We start from the raw sequence: 22,963 nt of genomic DNA on the forward strand, positions 1-22,963 counted from the left end.
CGTAGCAATGTTGGATTTGCAAAAATGCCTCCCTACACCTATGTTAACTAATGGAAAATCGTTTTATTTAAAGCAGTTATGGACATTTAATTTTACCGTCTATAATGATAGTACTGCCGAAGGTTCATGCTTCATGTGGGACGAGTCTATTGCAATAAGGGGTGGCAACGAGATAGCTTCCGCTGTAATAATATGGTTAAAAAATTTACCTTCTACAACAGAAGAGGTAACATTTTGGTCAGACAACTGCTCTGGCCAAAACCGATTTTTTTTATTCGGTATGTATATGTGGCTGTCCATAACACCTTAATAGTTAGAATTCATCATAAATATTTACTCAAGTGGCATACACACAACGAAGCAGACACAATACATGCACTAATTGAGAGGAAGAAGAAAAGACTGCCTACTATGAATATTTTTGTACCTCATGAATGATCCCAGTTTATAAGGACCTGCAGTTCGTTAAAACCACTTATTGTTTATGAGATGAAAACAAGTGACTTTTTTAACTTTAAAAAAATGGGCAAAGAATCCACAAGCCCGTTTGTGAATCGGAAACGGAGCACAGACAATGAACCCTTTCTATCCTCTAAAATTGTGCACTTAAAAGTCGAAAGAGACCACCCTGGCATTATGTTTTATAAAACAACATTTTCCCAGGAAAATTTTAAATCTGTCAATTTTAAAAGGAAAATGAGAAGTTCTCTCGATGGTCTCCTACCAAAGACATTGGACCAAATAAATAATGAAAATTCAATTCCAATTGATAGTTCAAAATAGAACCACCTAATGGAATTGCTAGAATGGGTACCTTCTATTTACCATTCCTACTATAAATCTTTAAAAACAATAAAAAATAAAGTTGTCATTAACGAAAATAATTCTTCATGTTCCGAAGATGATTAAATGCTTTTTAATTTAAGTTTTATATTATTTTTGTAATGTTAAGTTCTGATTAGAACGTTCTTTTCCTAATAAAATCAAACCAAAAGGGCGGCTGTCCTGCTTTTTATTGATATAATACCACAGAACAAAAAAGGCTGTAGTCCTAAATTATTTATTATTTCAATACAAAACAACTTAACGCCGATTATGTTACTGTAAAATCAAATACCATTAAATAACGAACGTCATTCACACTAAAAAACAAGCGTAAGGCAGGTTGGCATTACCAGTGAATAACGTAGGTACGTCGCTCCCGCTTACATAGCTGGCCGGTGCTACACGACTAATGTAAACGGATTTTCGTGCAGCACGATTGTCTCACGAATGGTCTACGCCACGCCACGAGTATTAAATACATATGTTAAATATTTCACGCTCTAAAGACAGTCGTAGAGAGTTTCTATTTGATTAAGCACGTGCTTTTACCCTCAAAAATGAGCATATGAATGAACGGGAAACCATATACAGGGTGATTGATTAGTGGGGTAAACCTCAATAGCTCCGCTATAGTAAGAGATAGCAATAAAAGTTACTAACAAAAATGTTAACCATGTTTGAGCTTCACATTACAAAATCAGTTAGAATGTTACAGGGTGTTCGATAATACAGTGGCAGACCAAACTTATGTTTTTTTAAATGGAACACCAATTATAAAATATGGAAAGTTATAACCAATTTTATATGAAAATCGTAAAAAGTTCAACTCCCTGTATAAATTAAAATAAGCAAAAAAAAAAATGGTTTATTAATGCCATATTTTTTAACGTATTGTCAAAATTTTCAAGAATGGTCGATATTGCTAATTTTCTTTATATCAAATACAGGGTGAGTCAAAACGCAAGTACATTATTTTCTCAGTAATTTTAAATGGAACACCCTATAATCTGTATCACTATTGAAAAGTACCATTACGGTACTTTAATTTTTAGATAACATTCCCTATGTCTAAATTTATTAGTTTTCGAGATATTTTCATTTCTCAATGGACCAGTAGCGTGGCAACCCAAATCACCAGAATTTAATAAACTGGACTGATTTTTTTGGGGTTACGTTAATAATGAAGTTTATAATAGGCGTAACCAGGATGATCCTAAGGGGGGGTTACAACTACCTGAAAGGGGGGGTTACAACTACTGGAAGAGCATGGTGTTAAGCGTATAGAGCTGAAAGTACATCCCAATGGGGGGGGTATAACCCCAAAAACCCCCCTGGTTACGCCTATGAGTTTATAAAATACCTCCAACAACAAGGGATGAGATGAAAAATATAATGCAAAGTGTATTTCGATGTGTTAATTTACAAATCCTCCGTAGAGTAAGTAGCTTATTCAATGATCGTTTTTAGGCGTACATAAATGTGTTAGGAGATAATTTTGAACACCTTATGTAATTAAATATTTAAAATATTTTATTAAAAGTAGCTTCTAATTGTTCCCAACATGTTTATTTGCAAAATTTATTACTAATAAATTATGTTTCGTTCTTTATTTGTTACATTGTTACATTTACATACAAAAGTAGTGTTTAATTGTCTTCACAAAATATTGTATTTTGTGTTTGTGTGTTTTTTGTAAAATCTATTACTAATTTTCTTTGTTTATTTGTTGCATTTACATAAAAAGATAGTTTTTAATTGTTTCAAAAATGTTGCATGTAGTGGTTGTGTTTTTGTTTGTAAAATGTATTAAAAATAAATTATTTTTATTTCTTTATTGGCTACAGTGTTACATTGATTACCGGATTGATAATCGGTAATCTTCAATTGTCAGTTCAGTCATGGCTTACTTAAAATTAGATAAATTTAAACACCTAAAATAACTTGCTCTGAAAAATGAAAATATCTCGAAAACTAATAAATTTGGGCATAGGGAATATTATATAAAAATTAAAGTACGTTAATGTTACTTTTCAATAATGATATAAAATAAAGGGTATTCCATTTAACATTACTGAGAAAATAATATACTTGCGTTTTGACTCATTCTGTATTTGATATAAAGAAAATTAGCAATATCAAGAATTCTTAAAAATTTTGACAATAAATAAAAAAATATGGCATTAATACACCATTGCTGTTGTGCTTATTTTTATTTATACAGGGAGTTGAACTTGTTACGATTTTCATACAAAATTGGTTATAACTTTGTAAATACCCTGTATAACATTACAAACCTTTATATTTTTGTGATGGAGAAGTTAACAGGATTTCGAATATAAAATAAAATATAGGGTGTTCTATTTAAAAAAACACAATTTAGGTCTGCCACTGTGTTATCGAACACCCTGTAGCATTCTAACTAATTTTGTAATGTGAAGCTCAAAGGTGGCTAAAATTTGTGTTATTAACTTTTATTGCTATCTATTACTATAGCGGAGCTATTGAGCTTTACCCTACTAATCAATCACCCTGTATGTTAGATTTGTAGAATTGTATGAAAGCGATCCTGTTCTCTGGAATGATTCTGACGGTCAGGGCCGCGTTTAATATTATTGCATTCCAACAATGATTATCAGTTTTTAAAATTAATTTAGAATAGATATGTTACAGTTCAAGTTGATTATCCAGTTGGAGTTGACTCCAACTAGTTGGTAACGGCTAGTTTCAGTAAAAGTTGATTATAAATATAAAATGAAGATTTATATTCAACATTTACTAGTAAAAGTAGACTCCAACTAGGAAAAGTATACTCTTCCCAATGCCATTTAGTAAAAGTTGATTCTGACTCACACAAACAGCCGATTCTAGAAATTAAATGTTACTGAATATGTTCAAATTAGTCTAGGCTGTATCGTCGCCCCCGTTAGGTAAATTACTCCGATTCGAATTTTTTGCACAAACTTACTCAAAAAGAGGTCCTTATAACAAATCTACTGGGTGCCAGGCAGTAGCTTGATCGATAAATTGTTTTTTAAACAATTTTTTTAGACAAATTCACAAAAATAATTTTTTCACTTCGAACCATTTTTTTTTAGATCATTTGGGTTATTCTGAGCAAAAAAAGGTATTTTGTGATTTTTCTCTAAAATTGATTGCTGTCGAGTTATACGCGATTTAAAATTTGAAAAATGCGAAAATAGCCATTTTCAAGGCTTAATAACTCGGTTAAAATCCATTATTATGAAAGTCAGAAAGTGACCAAATCAAAGTTTATAGCCCCCTCTACAAGATCCAGCAGAAATTTTGGTCACTATTTTATTACTAAGCTTTATCTTTAATTATTAACAATGAGCGCTAAGTGCGTATTAGACGGCCGTCAATGGTGAGTGCTAAAGAGATGCACCATTCCAGCCATCCAATGGTGAATCTCACTCGCACTCACATTGACGGCGCCTCAATACACGGTTAGCGCTCATTGTTGATAATTAAAAATAATATCTTATTAATGAAATAATGACAAAAATTTCTTCAGGATCTTATAGAGGTAGCTTTAATCTTTGATTTTTTTAGTTTCTGACTTTCATAATATATAATATCGTATGGCATTTTTGCCTTTCGGACAGTTCCGGCGCCAATTACATCTTTAACCCTGTTTCAAGTAACTAGTGTCGACAGGGGGACAGACTGCTTAACGTGCTCTCAGAGGCACGGTGAGACGGCTCGTGTCATTATTGAAAATGAAAATGGTTTGTCTTTAGCAGGGCTCGAACCCACGTGCACTGGCGTATGAGGCCAGCGATTATGCCGTTATTCCACGGCCGCTCGCTCGACTTTCAGAATAATTATCTTTAACCGAGTTATTAAACCTTGAAAATGGTTATTTTGGCGTTTTTTAAATTTTAAGTCGCTAATAACTCGACAACAGTCAATTTTAGAGAAAAAAAAGGCCCAACGGATCTGAAAAAAAATTGTACGAAGTGAAAAAACTGTATTTTTGCGAATTTGTTTAAAATCATTGTTTATCGCCACACTTCACTAAAATCATTCATTATTGTACTCATTTGCCCTCATTTTCGGCAGTAAAGTAACACTTTGTTGTATTGAAAGAAGAATGTTACTTTACCTGCCGCGATAATTAATCAAATTAACCGAGATTGAATGTAAGTGGTCAATGGCAGCAATTGATTATTTATTTGAGTGAAATTAAAATTTATTTACTTTAATTATTAAAAATATTGTACAAAATTTATCTTATTATTAATAAAATTTATGTCAAAAAGTAAAATTCAGTAGTGTTTCGCAATTATATTCATACAAAATAAATCAAAACTTTACAGATTTAGTAATTAGGTAGGTATACAATATTGATAACTATCGATTAACACATTGGCTGCCACCATAAGAGTGTTAGGTACGTTCACCAGGTGCCAAAGTGAAAAATGCTTACAAAACAATATTTATTCATACAAATGGTTAATAATACAATGTAATTTTACATTCTTACACATTTTTTTTTAAATTGCAAGATCACGGGTGATCCTAATGGCACTGCACTAACATATTACACACGTATGTGCCACTAGTATCACCGGTGATCGTGAACAACTTAATGCTTTATAGTGAAACATGTCACACAGTAAAATTTTTCACAAACATTACAAAATGTAGAAACAAGTTTGGGTTTCTTTTGAGCTTCTTTGCTGCCTTTTGTTGCAACTGTTTCAGTGTAACATTGGTTACAACGTTTTTTCTTCTTCCTATTGTTTGTAGTTTTGGCGTCAACTGTAACAAGCATATGCTTTACAGTAGTAATAGGCTCAGGCATCGGACTGTAATTGACTAAACTTAGGATTAGCATTTCCCGAAATGAGATAACTTGTTGTTTTGGTGTGTTGAAGGAATTATATATTATCAAACTATTGATGACAGCCGTATTCAATAAAACTTCAATTGCAGTTTTATGGTACCAGCGAACACTTTTTCTCAGAGGTGAGAAATAGCTTGCGAGTTGATCTGAGACATCAACACCATCTTTTCCTTTGTTGTAGTCTATAATTGCTTCAGGTTTAATTATAGCTACACCATCTTTCTTATGTTTACCTGTCTCTTTCATGTCGATTCCATGTCTGGTCGTCAAGAAGAGGACATCACGTTTATCGTGCCATTTGCCTATTACAATGCCATCACGATGTTCCTTTCCAATTATCTCTCCTTTTTTTAATTTTGCGGAAAGTATATCTTCTGGAATATATTTTCTATTTTTACGTAGTGTCCCTAATAAGTGACTATTAGCATCTAATAATTGTTTTGCTAAAGGCACAGACGTATAGTAATTATCTGTTATTAAAACTCTTCCTTTTTGTAGATAGTCGTTTGCTAAATCTAGTACAATTTTTCCCGATAAATCCTGCCCTTTATTAGCCATTTTTCCGGTATACATAATCATTTTTAGAGTATAACCTGCAGGATTACATAATTTAAACAGTTTCAAGCCATAGCGGTGACGCTTTGAAGGTATATATTGTTTGAAAAGTAGTCTTCCTCGAAAGGGAATCATACTTTCATCAACAACTAGTATTGAGCCAGGATTACATTGTTGGGCAAAACGTAATTGTGTCATTTCAAATAATTTTCTAATTTTATGGCAACGATCGTTTGGTAAAGCAGCCGTGTTATCAGCAAAATGCAAGAATCTCAAAAGAAGCTGAAATCTGTTTCTAGTCATTACAGAAGAAATAAAAGTAAAATTATACCATGGTGACTTACTCCAATAATCAGCAATTTTGGGAAGCTTGACAACTCCCATATACATAACACAACCCAAAAATTTTAAAATTTCTTCTTTATTGGTAGGTTTCCATGCATGAATTCTGGATGATCTGCTATAACGTTGTGCATTTTTTACTTGCGCAGCATTTCTGTTAGTCTCCTCTACAAGAAGTTGTAAAATTTCATCATCGATCAGTTTCCTGTATACATGAAAAGGAGTTAGTTCGGTTCTATTTTGAGGATACCTATCATCATAGACATATGATTCATTACCAGGAAACTGTATATGGAGACGTAAATGAGTACAGTCAACTTCGTACCATTCGTCGTCATTATTTTGCTGGTCGTTAGATTTTACCGATTGTCGTGCATTTTCATCTAATAAGCTTGAATCACTGTTAGATTCATCTTCTATATCAGATTCTTCTTCGTCACTCGGGTTGTACTCTGAACCGGATAACACACATTCATCAGAATCCTCCTCTAACAATTTGAGCAACTCCGCCTCTGTCAACTTTTTATTTTTATTTGGCAGACGCTGCATTTTACTTGTACTTGGTAAATTATCCATGATCTGAAAGACAAATTCCAATTAAAAAAAGTAACTTTACTATCACCATTTTTCATTAATTAAATGTAAGCAAAAACATTTGAGGTTATGTAAAATAAATACTGTAATATTTTGTTTATATTTACAAATATTCAAGCAACAAGATTTTAAAACGAATAAACTACATATACTTACTTCATATAATTTCAAATTCACCAAAAAAACTGCTAATTCCGTAGAAAAACTTGATAATGAATGCCACTAATCGTTTCTACAACGCCTTATTATCAACTGTCGTTACAAGCTATTTACGACATTATCGCGCCTAACAAAATAACATAAGCTAGCTATGGGTTCCTAGTGTGCCACAGTAAAACTAGTTGAGCGTCCTCACAGTGCCGACCGTTATAATAATTCTGAAAGTTAAATACGCACAAGTAACACCGGTGATCCTAATGGCACAATTGTAATCTGTTAGTTAGGATCGCCGGTGATCCTTGTGGCAGCCAATGTGTAAACATCAATACCGGCCATCATGCAAAAGTCATCTGTCATTACTGTCATACGAATTTTTTATTTCGTCTAAAATTAAAAAAATTTCCTCAAAGTTGTAAGTAAGTGTTAATGTGTTTTATGATTAACGATACAATTTTGTACGCACCACCTCAATATTCTTTATCGAACGCGTCTGTTCCTCTGCTCGTAATATCAGACTCGTTCGATAAAGAGTCACTTTATTGACTGACTTTACTGAAATTGGTTAAACAATTTTTCGACCGCGGTACCGCGTGACACCCTGTGTATTTGTTATAAGGATTGTTATACGGATGTATTTCTTTGAGTAAGTTTGTGCAAAAAATCGAATCAGAATAATTTACCTAACGGGGGCGACGTTACAGACTATACTAATAAGTAGTTGAAACCGTCAAAACAAAGAAATGCACACTCATCAAAAATGCACTTGAGATTCTCGTATAATCAACATTTACTGAATCGATCCAGGAAAAGTCAACTCCAACTAGTAAAAGTTGATTTAAATTTTTAAAATCAACTTTTACTGCTCGTTTCAGTTGGAGTTGACTCCAACTAGTATGAGTCAACTCTAAAGCGTCGTTTAAACACAACGATAAGTCACAGCAACTAGTTGTGATGACAAGTTGAAACGCTGTTTAGACGCTGCGATTCAATGCGATACCACCTTCAACCCAACTCCAACTTTGATAAGTTGTGCGATGCACCGTTTACACACAGTGATAAGTTGCAACAACTCGATTGACCTTGATAAGTTGTTTGATTTATCGCTGTGTTTAAACGACCCTTTTCTGAGAATCAACTTGAACTGTAACAGATATAATACCTATTGTAAGCATCTCTTTGATGTTCACATCAAAGAAATGTTACATTGTTTGGACACGTTTAGACTTTATTATTGTATTTCCGGAATCATAAAAGTCGTTTAGCCACAAAATCATTACCTAACTGCCAGATTAACTTCTGTATCAAAGATATAGACTTAAGGTATAAATAAAAATAGGGTCCGACGGGCCCGTGTTGCCCCTTTACGTGACAAAATTCTTTCGACGCAATAATTTCAAAAATTATAATAAATATTTTGAATAGCTCATGACTATGTTGAAGGAAACATACTTCTAAACAAATTCAGTGATGCATAAAGTTCAATAAAAATATTTTTATCAGTTTATGATAAAAGAATTGACGTCTCGGGCCCGTTGGGCCAACCTTGCCCGGATAAGGGTTAACCGTCTGTCTCAACCGGCCCATACTCTGCTTACAAGCGTAGATAAAGCTTGTTTTTTAGTGTGAACCACGTTCGTTATTCACTAGTAATGTCAATCCGCCTTAATACGAAGAAGATTGTCAACGATCACGAAAAATACAGTGGAAAAATACCAATGTGACCTTAAACTGACTTTGATGACGACCAGGAAAGGACATGGAACATCCAGTAATATGAAAGAGCAAACAACGAGGAAAACTAATAGCAAGGAAGAAAATAAAAATGAAAACGAATGTCAAACGAGAATAGGTACATGGAATATAACCTCGATAACAGGAAAGGAACGTGAATTAACAGAGGAAATGGAAAGATTTGAGCTGCAGTTGATAGGAGTAAGCGAGACGAAAAAAGTAGGAAATGGAATTGTCGATATTGGAGGGCAGCACATACTATACTATTCCGGAGTTCAGATAGGACAAAGGGCAAAAGAAGGCGTGGGAATAGTTGTAACAAAAGAAATGAATAGAAGAATAACCAAATTCAAACCAGTATCATCAAGAACCATATACATAAAAATAGAGTTAGAAGAAGAAGAATGTCACATAATACAGGTATATGCACCGGTAGAAGGAACAGAGCAAGAAAAAATAGAACTATTCTATGATGAGATTCAGAAACTTATTGATGAGATACAAGAGGAAAGCAAAAACATCATTTTACTAGGAGACTGGAATGCACGAATAGGAAATGATGAAAATATGGCATTAGGCTGCTTGGGAAGGTATGGAGAAGACGATAAATAGAAATGGAAGAAGAATGATAAGTTTCTGCCAAATAAATGACTTCTTATTAGGTAATTCTTTCTGGTATCAACCGAGAAACGAAAAATATACATACGTAGCAGAAGAAAGAAATGCGAGAAGCATAATTGACTACATAGTATATCCTCGAGACGCAGAACTAACGATACAAAATATAAAAACAGAGAACGAAGCCGAACTCGGTACCCAACACAGACTAGTGACAGCAGAGATAAACATGAAACTAATGGAAATAATAGAGAGTCCTCAATATACAAGAATAGCAATATGTAAGATGAAAAATATGGAAATGAGGAAGTTATACCAAAGAGAGACAGATAAAATACTGGAACAGTTTGAAAACAATGAGGAAATATGGAATATGGAAGAGAGATGGAAAAAATTAAGAGACACGTTACGGAACACTGCAAAACAAGTATGTGGAATAAGAAAGAATGGTAAGAATAATAAAAGAACTGGATGGTGGAATAAGGAAATAAAGCAAGCTGTAAAAAGGAAGAAAGAAATGTGGAAGCGATACATAAACACAAATCAAGAGCAAGACAGAGACGAATACAGAAGACAGAGAAATATAGTGAAAGAACTAGTAAAAGATGCGAAGAAGAAGAGCTGGAAGGAATTAGGTGAAGAATTGAACGAAGGTTTTGGGAATAACAATAAACAGTTTTGGAATAAAATAAGAAGCATGAAAGGAACAAAAAGGAAACAAATAAGAGGAATTAGAAATGAGCGAAATGAATTGAAAACAAACATACAAGACATACTAACCATATGGAATAAGCACTATAAAGAAAAATTCGAGGCAAGTAACCAACAAGATGAGGAGAGAGGACAGCAGGCAAGAGAAGTGGATAGGGACAATCGAGTAGACGAAATTCATATCAAAGATATTGAAGAAGGATTGGCAAGAATAAAGATTGGAAAAGCGGGAGGTGCCGATGACATAGATCCGGAGATGATGAAGTACGTGGGAGAACGAGGCAAGTTTTGGCTGCTGGAAATAATGAGGGATGCATGGAGAACAGAAAAGATACCGGAAGACTGGGAAGAAAATTTATTGATACCAATACACAAGAAAGGAGATGAAGCGGAATGTGATAACTATAGGGCTATATGCTTATCATCAGTGGCATATAAAGTCTACACCGGGATAATAGAAAGGAAGCTCAGGAAAGAACTGGAAGGAAAACTAGAAGAAGAACAAGCGGCTTTTAGGAAGGAAAGAGGAACAACAGATAATATATACATACTGAGAAATATAATTGAAAGGAAAAACGAAATAGGAGAAGACTTATATGTTACGTTTATAGATATTAAAGCTGCTTTTGATTCTATAAATAGAGAAGTAATATGGTCAGTAATGGAAGATCTGCAAATCCCGCAAAAGATAGTAAGCGTGGTAAAAAGTACGTATAGAAACGTACTTGCTAAAGTACAAATAAATGGAAACAGATCGCCAATAATAAACCTAAGGAGAGGAATAAAACAAGGGGACAGTCTCAGCCCAGTTTTGTTTATATTAGTAATGGATAGAGTAATGAAGAGCGCTAAAAGAAGGTCAAGGCAATTACAGTCAATAATAGGGTACAGGAATTTAGTACCAGTGAGAATGGAGGGATTACTATATGCAGATGACTTAGTAATAATAGCAGACAATAAAGAGAAAATGCAAAAATTAATCAATATATGGGTGGAGGAAATAGAAAATTTGAAAATGGAGGTAAATGTAAAGAAAACGAAGACCATGATAGTAACCCAAAAGAAAAGGGAAGAAATAAACCAAACGATATTTAGGTGCAAAAACGAAATAATAGAAACAGTCTCGACGTTTGAATACCTGGGAGTAATAATATCCGAGGTTGGAAAGATAGATCAAGAAATCTCATAAAGAGCGAAAAAAGCAAATAAGATCTACTATGCACTAAATAAAACAATATTTGGAAAGGAAGAAATAGATAAAGAAACAAAACTGAAGGTATACAACGCAATCTCTGTGCCAACTTTAATGTATGCAAGTGAGACATGGGTAAACAATGCAAAAATAGACAGTACAATAAACGCAGCGGAGATGAAGCAGCTAAGAAAAATAGCAGGAAAAACGAAATTGGACAGAATAAGAAATGAAGATATTAGACAAAGACTGAAACAGGAATCGATAATAACCAAGATACAAAAAAGAAAATTAAAATGGTATGGACACATTAACAGAATGGACCAGGGAAGACTACCAAAGCAGGTGATGGAATCGAAAAGATATGGTAAAAGAAGGAAAGGGAGGCCAAGGAAGAGATGGATCGATCAGATTATAGAAATTGGACAGGAAAAAGGAAAAACACATCAACAAATGAAAGAGTTAGCAAAGGACCGCAAGAAATGGAAGAGATGGATAGAAGATGAATAAAACCTTCGACGCCCCTGAGGGGCATAAGGAGGTTCGAGAAAGAAGAAGATGTAGTTAAGTTTTTAAATTTTTAGCGCCGTTTATATCCTGACCTTTTAAGTAGTTCAGGACCCTGTAAAATACTCGCTAACTTGGTGTTTGAACTGTGATATGAATTTATTAGTATCGATACAGGCATCATTTTCGTGATAAAATCAGAAATTTCATGACAACGGCCTTTCATGTGTCCCGTTTTAAAGGCCTTTTCACAGGCGAGACATTCTCTAAAATACGAGGAGTTCGAGTAGATAATCTATTTTTTATTACGCAGCGCTGAGATACATGCGATACTCTCTGTGACCTGTCGCCATAAATTTATTAGATCGGTTTGCACAACTGCTTGTAAAGGTGACAGGTAGGATTTGAAAAGTTTTACGTGGATGGATGCTATAATAGTAAATAATTTTTGACATACAGGGTGTTAGTAAATAAATGCGACAAACTTCAGAGGATGATTCTGCATGTAAAAATAATGATAATTTGCTAGATAAACGTATATCCGCAAATGCTTCATTTTCGAGATAGGGGGTGTTAAATTTTATTTACAAACCGACAATTTTTTGCTTTGAGAGCAGTTGAGACATGCAAATGAAATTAAGTGAATTTTAGAAGGTGCATATTGTGCGTTTCCTTGACATATGATTAAAAAATGTATAGTTATCATTGGAGCTCATTGGACTAATGGTCTCAATTGCTTTTTTAACAAAAATAAAACACAGTAGGCCACTGAGATATTTCAAGCCTGTACCGTGAGTACCGCCATTAACCTTTGTGTCTATACTTAGGTACCTGGGTATATCATTGGTAATTGTTTTATCTAAATCATTGGCGATAGTATAAATATTTTTATTCTAGCTTCTAGTTATTCCTAAAATTATTCAGAATGAGGAGATTTGTAATAAAATCCAAATAAAAAAATGCATAATGTAATATATTAAAAATACCGTCAAAGTTTTTACACCATTACGTCCACACCTGCGGCACCCGGATAACCCTAATGTTCAGTAAATCGTGAAGCTGTGAATGGTGAAGAAGTGATATAGAAACATAAATAAAAGTTACATTTCAAACATATTGTCCGCACTTACTTATATTTACCGATTTTTCGTTACATAGTGGACGACACAGTGCAAATGTAGCAAATTTCCAAAAATTTTGAGGCGTCCAGTGGTATATAGGAGAGCTATTGACTGCTGTATTACTTGAATTTATAGGTAGAAGTTTTCCTAACATACACTAAATTCCTGACCTTGATGAAAAATTTTGATGTACATTAATTTGGTACTTTATATCTAGCAGAAATTGCAGGCATCACTAGTTTCCCTAAGTCTCACAGAAAAATTCTACGCTTACTAGTTTCAGTAAAACTCTGTGGATTTGTATTACAGGTTAGTATAAACAAAGGTATAAACAAGATGCCGACAAGAGCGGAGTCGGCAATTGGAAAATGCAAGCAAGGGACAGAACAGAATGGCGTAGAAAGCTTGAGAAATTCGAGGCCCTCTAAGGTCTGTAGCACCAAGATGATAATGATAAATAAAGGTTTATAGCGTATTATAGATTGCTATTAGACAAGATACGTCTAGGACATTGTAAAAGGATGGAGGCTACTGGTTATCGCAAAATTCTGCGTTTAGTGGAATAACGAGAAACCACTTTGTCCATGTTGTTTACGCCTCCTTTAGTTTTATTATAGTACTGAATTATTTCAGGTTTATTTTTTGAGCCACTTAAATTGTCGATCTCATGCATTGTTGACAGCAAAATAAGGCTTCTCCTTTTTTGGCACATAATGAACAAATAGTAACATGACCTGCAATGAATCCGTATAATGACGATTTAGGCTCACGCTCTGGCTAAGGCAGCATTTCTTGAGGAATATATGGTTTCTTTTCAAAGTACCAACTAATGATAAATTCCAAGACAACAGAAGACGGGCTAGTGGAAGAGTTGTGAAAAAATTATCCGTTGTTATGTTCGCGCCACGAAATGCTACGTACTCTCTACGCTACTTTACGGAGTAGAAGGGTGGACGTTAACAGCAGCAACTATAAAGAAGTAAGCGGCTCTAGAGATGTGGCTGTATCGACGCATACTGAGAATACCTTGGATAGACAGAGTGACCAACACAGAGGTATTGAGGCGAATAGGTAAAGAGGTGGAATTGTTAACAACTGTTAAAAGGAGGAAAACGTCATACCTGGGCCATGTGTTCCGTAATGATAAGTACAGTCTGCTACAGCTTATCGTGGAAGGCAAGATTGAAGGTAGAAGAGGTTTGTGCAGAAAGAAAAAATCCTGGCTGAGAAACTTGAGGGAATGGTTTCAAATACCAGAAGCTGCGAACATAATACATGCGACACAAAACAGAGAAAGCTATCGTTTGATGGTCGCCAACCTTCGGTAGAAGACGGCACATAAAGAAGATTGTTATGTTTCGTCCAGAATTTTTGTATCTGTAACACAAATCTTTTACTACGCGTTTACCTTGATTAGTTTAACGTCCAGTTGATTTTTTTCCAGTATATTTATATTTGTCTAGTAAGTTGATAAGAATGATCGTCAAGCGGATTATCGTCGAACCTACAAGCTAAGTGTACAGAAACATTGCTGGGTACCTGGGTAGTACGGGTATAGGCTACCGTATCAGGTACTTGGGTATAGACATAACGGTTAAGAAGAACAAAATACTACACCTTCTTCAAATAAACTTTTTTATCCCATGCCTAGATTTTGTGTCACATTTGAATTACTAAAAATCTATTATCTATAACAAAAAATCAAACTTGACTGACTTAGCAACATTTAGAGCCCATAATTATTAGTGTATAATAATTAGTATAATAATTATTGTTATCACAATATTGTGCCGTTCTTGAAAGTACAGTGTCACTGTCCCCGTCGTACTGCCAACGCACTGTTGCCGCACTGTTTGAAGTTCGCAGAACTTTCGAAAAAAAAATGTTGATGACGCGCTGATGTAGCCTCTTCATGTAGAAGTGTAGACGGATCCCTATTAAACAATATATAAGAGAAATGAAAAATACGTGTTAACATGTTTTATATATTTGCCAAAAACAGCGCCTCGTATGACAAAAATCGAAGAAAAGTTTTTTGTCTTAAATTGAACGAGGTATTTAAAAATTATTTTTAATTGAAATATCTCAGTGACATACTATTTTTTTTTTAATTCAGACCATTACCCGCATGCGCACCAATGATGAATATAAAATTCTTTATTGCATGTCAAGAAATGCGCAATGACTACTACTTGAAACACACCAAATTTCATTTACATACGTCAACCGGTATCAGAGCAATCAAAAAATTAACACAAAAAGTTCAGTAACAGATGTTTACATTACAATTTGGTTGCCATATTTTCTCTAAGCACATCGATGTGATATATTGGTAAGGGTTTTTAACCCAGATCAGAGGCCTAGGCCTCTATCAATTTTAAATTTATTATGTTGTTTGTCAACAATTTCTCTTCTATGAGATTCTTACTCCTACAAGACGAAGCTCTGATGATGGCATTTGCTATGCCGAAAGTACTTAGCTGATTTTATTAAATACTTTTTTCTACGGCGGTGCTAAAAGAGCCACTTTCACGCACGCATTTCGTTTCTGGAAATTGCACTTTCCTGCACGGCGTGCGTGAAAGTAAATTTTCCCGCACGGCGTGAGGGAAAGTAAAATACCTTGTAATATGGCATTATAATATATTATAATACATGCAGTAAACTAATATTTAGATATTTATCTTAGATTATTATTATTTTATTATTATATATTATTTATTATTTAGATTCAAATTTATCTTATTGTGTTCATGTTCTAATGAAATTATCGCGATTATTTCGTTCATAGGAGATTCTGACCAATAGAAAGCTACAGAAATCTGAATTAAATCGATAATTTTTGATAATTGCCCGTCGTTAAGTATATTACGTCAGATGCCCTTCGTTGCTGCGAAAAAATACATTCAGTGACATTAATGACAATTAATGTTTTAAAAATTATAAAAGTGATGACTTTCAATCGTCAAACATTTATAAAAACTTTGTGTTTAGTTATACTAATTTTTACTTACATAAATAAATTACAATAAAATTTTGGTTTTGAACAGTTTTATTCATGAAATAATAGCAACAAATTGCACTCGAACTCTAAAATTAATATAGAATTTTAGAGCTCTTGTGCAATTACTACTGATTATTTCATTCATAGGAGATTCTGACCAATAGAAAGCTACAGAAATGCAAATTAAGGTAATAATTTTTGATAATATCCCGTCGTTAAGTATATTACGTCAAATACCCTTCGTTGCTACGAAAAAATACATTCAGTGACATTAATGACAATTAATGTTTTAAAAATTATAAAAGTGATGACTTTCAATCGTCAAATATTTATAAAAACTGTGTGTTAATTTGTACTTACATAAATAAATTACAATAAAATTTTGGTTTTGAACAGTTTTATTCATGAAATAATCGCAACAAATTGCACTCGATCTCTGAAATTAATATAGAATTTCAGAGCTCTTGTGCAATTACTACTGATAATTCGATGAAATATAGTTATTTTCTTAACTATTGTGGAAAGTGATACTTTAATGCATGAGACTGCCGTTGACTCGAACGACGCGATAGCGGAGTTCGGGCAAGCAGTCGAGTGCGAGGAAGACACTTTCCGCATGAGTTAGGAACAATATTTTTTCTAGGGCCGTACGTTTGGAAAAAGCCACAAAAAATGGAGTTATATCAATTTTTATTTCGAAGTGAAAATACACAAATTAATTCTCTGACAAGGTTGTCAAAACCAAACTTTCAATATAATGCGTCACCACGACGACGATATTGGTTTCCATGACGACGATTCAAAACCATTGTAATTGTCTACTAGTCTGACTTTTAAATAATATGTCAAAATAATTTTATTTCATCGAATTATTGCGCTAATGTCATTAAAACAAGGACAAAATAAGATACATTTAAAATAAATTAGTAAATAATATCTAAATATTAGTTTATTGCATGTATTGTAATATATTATAATGCCATATTACAAGGTATTTTACTTTCACGCACGTCGTGCGGGAAAGTGCAACTTTCGGAAACGAAATGCGTGCGTGAAAGTGGCTCTTTTAGCAGGGCCGTAGAAAAAAATTATTTTGACATAATATTTAAAAGTCAGATCAGTAGACTGCTTTCCCGAACTCCACTATCGCGTCGTTCGGGTCAAAGGCAGTCTCGTGCGTAAAAGTATCACTTTCCGCACTAGCTAGGAAAATAACTATTTACACATTATCAGTTTTTGAGAACATAAACCTTTTGCCGTTTTGACTTATATAGAATTGTGTACGAGTCATACAGTATTTGTCTATTTGTTTACCTAATAAAAAAAATGTCAATTTTTAAGAAAAAATACAACTTCCCGTATCTCAGAAATTAAGCAATTACGGACATACGTTTATATAGAAATCTGTCATTATGCTTTTATGTACAATTATTACCTGTTGAAGTCTTTCGCACCTACTTACTAACACCCTGCATAAAAGTAAAAAATAGTGGTAACAAGTGGTTAAATTGGTCGATATAAATGGAATGTATATTTACTGATAGAGAGCTTCTTTTCACGGGAAAAAAGACGATTCGTTTCTAAAGATTTGTCCTTGTAGGAAATTGCACAAAAAAAATGTGCCAACGACTACTGCGCATACACAGTCGCAATCTGCATTAAGATTATCTAAAGGTTATAAAGCATAGGGATTAACCACGGATTAAGCATGTATTCAAATGGTAACAACTGTGAATATGCTTGAGGGTAGTGGTTTTACAATAGCTGATTATCTCACGTTGGCGCCTCTCGAAGCGTCATTACTCGGTTGTGATATCGATATTCACAGTCCGATGTTATTGAAAAACATGAAAATTGATATCTTGGCCTAATTAAAAAATATATGTAGTTTTTGTCATTATTATAAGGACGAAGTTTTTATTATTTTACAGAAATCGTAGATAAAGCTCGATTTTTTCTAATTGAAGAAGAGTAAGGGAATCTGGTCGAAAGAAGAGACTCATACATGTAGGATATTCATCTATATGATATTTCATAAAAACTCTAATGTGTAGAGCTCAGTAAATATGCAAAATGCATATTAAGTGCATATTTGCATATTTTGGATAAATTTTGTAAGTGCATATGCATTTTTATTAAAATTGCATATTTTAGACTTTTTTACATTTTTTTGCATAGATGCATTTTAAAGAGAAATGAGAAGCCTCAGATCTAAACAATAAATCTAAAAATTCTCGTGGAACCACTTTCTGGTAATATTCTTATTATCTGCCTTTTACAATTTATAAGGCGACGAATAAAGGAGACGAAGGAGAATCTGCAATATGCAGTCACACCTTGTTAGTGAAAACATTTTGTTATTGTTAAGTGATGCTGCGCCATATGATCAAAAGTGGACAACATTTAAAAATATTTTTTCAAATTTGTTACTTCTCTAGAGCACGCTTCTGCTACAAATAGAGTAGCAGGAGGCTAAAAACTATAATGATGGAATTTATAATGGTCAACACCCTTCTATAAAAAATAAAAACATATTTTTAACAGCCCTTCTGCGAGTATAGGTGTATAAAGATCGTTTACCTAATGTGCCTTTACCACCTGAACCTGTGATAACTAGATGGAGAACATGGTTAAATTCTGTAAATTTCATAACCGATATTTTGAGGAAATTAGAGACGTCATTTGTAGTTTCGATGTAGACGTAACTCAGGTGCTATGAAAAATGTGTGGAAGTTTAAAAAAACCGTTATTAAAAAGTAATTTGACACATATCCAAATCAATTTTGTAAATATTGCTTAGCCAATTAATAAATTAGAAAAACGAAACATGTCTTTAGACCAAAGTGTTGAAATTATCAATTCATTAAATGAAATAATTAAACACCTTGGTGAAACCAACAAAATGTATCAAAAATTCTGCACGGCGTTAAATAAAGATGAGAAATATCACAAAACATTTAAAAACAATATTATTAAGATGGGGAAATGTGAAGATAATTTAATTTTATAGGTAGATCCCTCAATTAAACAATATTTTAAGTTTGGTTCTTTAACTTCATGTGAAGTAGAAAGAAGTTTCTCCGTGTATGCTTAAACAATTACAATCAGATATACCTATAGTAGAAAATTTAGAAAAACCTTTAATAATGTACAGTTTTAATAAAAACTGTAATAATAAATAATAAAGAATGATGATAAATACAAAGAATAAATGAATATAATGATGTAGGTTATAGAAATTTCATAGCATAAAAAAATATTTTTTTATTTAGCTTAATTGCCTCGACAGTCTATTGGAATCAAATAAATGATTAAATACCTTCAAAACAAGGATTACCGTGTTGTTTATTTATATGCATTAAATGCATAAAAGCATATTTAAGTGCATATTTCAACTGTTTTTTGTGTATATTTGCATGCATATTTTAGGGTTTTTTAAGTGCATATTTCCCAAGCTCTATAATGTGTATTAAGGTGATATCTACAGTAGCGATCAACAGGTAACAAAAACGCAATCCAAGATTGTGGCTGTAATTTTGAATATTTTTTCGAGATATTTGGCACACGTATTCGTAATATAATAAAGAATGGCGGTACAGAGCCCAATTTGAAAAATATATTAATATGTGGAAATTACTCTGTAATTAAATAAAATATTAAAAAAACGAGCCTGTACCGCCATTAAGAAGAACAAAAAAATACACTTTCTTCAAATAAACTTTTTTATCCGATGCCTAGATTTTGTGTCATTTTGGAACTACTAAAATTTTTTATTTCATTAATAGTTCCAAAATGACACAAAATCTAGGCATCGGATAAAAAATTTATTTGAAGAAAGTGTATTTTTTTGTTCTTCTTAATGGCGGTACAGGCTCGTTTTTTTAATATTGTATTTAATTACAGAGTAATTTCCACATATTAATATATTTTTCAAATTGGGCTCTGTACCGCCATTCTTTATTATATTACGAATACGTGTGCCAAATATCTCGAAAAAATATTCAAAATTACAGCCGCAATCTTGGAACGCGTTTTCGCTACCTGTTGATCGCTACTGTTTCCTTTTAAACTGTAATCAAAAGTAAGTGATTTGTTTGATTATTTCATTCATAGGAGATTCTGACCAATAGAAAGCTACAGAAATCTGAATTAAATCGTTAATTTTTGATAATTGCCCGTCGTTAAGTATATTAAGTTCGATGCCCTTCGTTGCTACGAAAAAATACATTCAGTGATATTAATGACAATTAATGTTTTAAAATTATAAAAGTGATGACTTTCAATCGTCAAATATTTATAAAAACTTTGTGTTTAATTGTACTAATTTGTACTTACATAAATAAATTACAATAAAATTTTGGTTTTGAACAGTTTTATTCATGAAATTATCGCTACAAATTGCACTCGAACTCTAAAATTAATATAGAATTTTTGCCCTCGTGACACTTTGACCTAATTTCACTCGCCTTTGGCTCGTGAAATTAAATCTGTCAAAGTTTCACTCATGAAAAATTCAATAATTTTAGAGCTCTTGTGCAACTACTACTGATAATAATATTTTGTCGTAAATAGCACAGTCACGAGAGGTTAAGCACCATTATACATAGTCATGTTATAGTCTAAAAGCATACAGTCCAAAGATGAATCGCATTTTATCTGCATAATATTTTTAAGCGGACAGTTAAAGAGATTTTAGTTGTCCAATATGTACCCGCTGGCTTATGTTTTGCTCTCCGTGTATGTTTATCTTATTTTTTTTGTGACAGATGAACAATGAAGTAGAATATTTTCATAGTCACTTAAAACAGAAAATTAAAAGAATAAAAGAAACTGGAGTTACGCATATACGCATATTCTTGTTGATATTAACGCGAAAACTGGAAAGAGCTAATATCTGACTTGGTTGTCGAATTCGAAGATATTGACTAGAAGATAGCAATGAATTGCGCGATAGGTTTTAGTAATTAGGTATGTCAAGAATACAAACAAATACCTGGTTTAAACTATAGAAGAGTTGGCTTTATTTACGAAAGGAATCAGGAGATAATCCACAGTATATAATCAGAAATCAGATAGTTCATGTCTTAGTAAATAATTTGATAACAAATAGTCTTAAAAGAATAATGACATATCGGAATGCAGTTATCGGTTTAGACCACAATCATCTGATAGCTGACATCAAAATGATGCTCAAAAATTTTTCAAAAAGCTCTAAAACAACAAAAATAAATATAACAGACTATACTAAAAAACAAATAGAAATAGATATAAAAAAGGAGCTTAGTAAAATAATACATGAAAACAATGGTAAAAAACAGGAAGGAATATAAGAGAAAACAAAAATTAATAAATCTAAAGATAAAGATTGCTAAAGACAAGTGGATGTAGGGTAAATGCATTGAAATAAAGAGTTAGAATAAACACACGACACATTCGGTGTGTTCAAAAAAAAAGCAGAGAAATAGCTGGCACCTATCATAAGAAAACTCCTCATACAATTATAGACTTTTCAGAAAAATGGTGATAAATGAAGAAGAAAATCGGACTAGGTAGAATACGTGCATAAATGAACTATTTAATGACGTAAGATCAGTAGATCAACCGACAATGGGTAAAGTAAAAGGCTCAGAAAGAGTAAAGTACCTGCAGCATGCTACAAACCTAGTAAAGAACAGGATAACTGTTGATCTAACAACCGGGCAGGTGTGTCTTAAAACGAATTATGGAGAAAACATTAAAATAATGTACTCAAATATGTACTAGTATATTCAACTGGTGAAATCCTAGATGCCTCGCTGAAAACTCAAGTCATAAATTTCCCAACAAACCGCGTCGGAAATACTGTAGATGAGTCACACAAGTTATTCCGACGTAAGAGCCACAGTAGAATAAAGAATAAATAGAGAATAATGAATACATTAAAGATTAACACTGTCACTAATAAAATACTCTTATTCTAAGGTTATTCCGTATTTATATCTAGAATAGTTATTCTAATTATAAGGTAGATATGGTACGAAAATAATTTCAGTGCAAAATAAGTTACATATAAGTATTCCAACTTTATTCCGAAATGATAGTTTGGCAACGTCGCAATCTTCTGCAAAAATGCATAGAACAATGATTATTATGTCAAATATGTCAATTTTGATTTTTCTCTGTAACTGACAAACCAAATTAACCTAGGCGAAAAGTTTTTTTTTGAAAATTCGTGTTAAAATATTTACAAATACTTTTCAACTCCCAAAGTAGATTTAGTCCATGCACAGTCAATATTAACAGAGTTCTTCAAATTGTTTATAAGCCAAAATTGACTCTACTTCTGTAAAATGTTTTCAGAATGATAAAAATGAGTTTATATTGATTGTTTAAATACGTTTAAAATACCAGTATTCTTCTGTCACATGGTTTCCACAGAATTCCTGTGCTGTAATCATTAATATTTTCGGAACAATAACATTGCAAAAAAAAGATCTTTGGGATAAACAAATTGAATAAGATTTAAACTAATTAACGAATCATTTTGAAAGTTGTTGAGCATTATATGGACTGTTTGACTAAACTTTTCATGCAATAGCAAATTCAAATAACTCTTCTAAAATCCTTACACCATCTTTAGAAAAACTGATATTTAATTCTGTATTGTGAAATGGGATTTATTCTATTTTGAAAAGTTTCCTTTTCGAGTATTTTCTTTCATGTTAATTAAATTATTAGCTTTTGACAGCCGCAACACC

This window comes from Diabrotica virgifera, chromosome 2 (assembly GCF_917563875.1).
Source record: "Diabrotica virgifera virgifera chromosome 2, PGI_DIABVI_V3a".
Taxonomy (NCBI): domain Eukaryota; kingdom Metazoa; phylum Arthropoda; class Insecta; order Coleoptera; family Chrysomelidae; genus Diabrotica; species Diabrotica virgifera.